This window comes from Alexandromys fortis, unplaced genomic scaffold (genome assembly GCF_014885135.2).
Source record: "Alexandromys fortis isolate MF-2015 unplaced genomic scaffold, M_Fortis_MF-2015_v1.1 scaffold_9034, whole genome shotgun sequence".
NCBI lineage: Eukaryota > Metazoa > Chordata > Mammalia > Rodentia > Cricetidae > Alexandromys > Alexandromys fortis.
In genome coordinates this window covers 1-1160 of record NW_026076909.1, presented here as the reverse complement: position 1 = coordinate 1160, position 1160 = coordinate 1, and the positions used below count along the sequence as shown (strand labels likewise).

The 1160-nt window shown below is 38.9% G+C and overlaps 1 pseudogene; it reads right to left on the bottom strand.

The window, feature by feature from the left end:
• Positions 1 to 6: 6 nt before the first annotated feature.
• LOC126496573 (60S ribosomal protein L30-like) lies at positions 7 to 1092 on the bottom strand (annotated as a pseudogene).
• Between the last annotated feature and the right edge of the window lie 68 nt (positions 1093 to 1160).

The window sequence follows — 1160 nt, the reverse complement described above, 5'->3', positions numbered from 1 at the left end:
AACTCACAGAGATCCGCTATGTATCTGTCTTAAATCTCCCCTACCTCCAGTGTCCCCTTTCTGCTTTCATGGTGTATGTGTCCTCTTGACCTCTTTTCTTCCTCACTACCTCTTCCTCTCTTTGGTCCCTTCTCTAGATTCATGACCTATACTAACACATACACACATGCTAACTGTGTATGAGAGAAAACATGTATTATTTGCCTTTCTAAATCTGGGCTACCTCACTTAATTTGCAGATCCATCCTCAAGTTTCACAATTTGATCTTTCTTTGCAAGTAAATAAGTTTTCATGTGGCACATTTTTATCATTTGTTTATCACTGAATGGATATCTACACTGATTCCATTTTCTTGTCATTGTGAATAGGACCACAGTAAACATGGATACTTGAGCACCTTTGAGTAATACTGTAGTTACATGTTTTGTTGGTTGAGAAACCTCTATAGTGATTTTCTTATCTGTTATTCTGGTTTAGTCTCCCACTGTACATTGCAGACTGTTCAGTGAATCTCCAGTAAACTTCCTCATTGTTTGCCTGGAATCTTAGCTCGAGTTCATCTTTTTAAATAAAAAATAAGCTCCCATCTTTTTAAATAAAAAATAAGCTCCCATAACACCCTCAAGTTGAACTGCTAAAACTCCTATAAAGACCCTCTTTGCCCGTGGTTCCATGGTTCAAGCAATTCTGAGGCCTGTGTACTTGGATGGACACTGTGCATGGTTGCAGCAAACAGTATTTTTTTTATTAAATTATTAAAGGAAAACTATCCTGGTTTACTTCTCACCAGTCTGTTCTGGCATGCTTCTAATAATATCAGAATCACCTGCTTCAATAGTAGCCAATATGCATACTCTGTAGTATTTTGCACGTACTGTGCCCATTTCAATGTTATTGCCACTGTAGTGATAGACACCAGTTTTAGCCAATGTGGCATAGTATTTTGTTTCAGATTTCCTCAAAGCTGGGCAATTGTTGGTGAGGATAGCCTTCAGAACCTATTGTAGCATGTACTTTCCACTTTTCCTAACAAACTGGAGCCTAGAGTTGATGGACACCAGGGACTTTTCATCATGCAAAGAAGCAGCCATTATATTCCAGCCTTAGGTGTGTGACAGCTTATCAACTCTCTCTCTCTCTCTCTCTCTCTCTCTCTCTC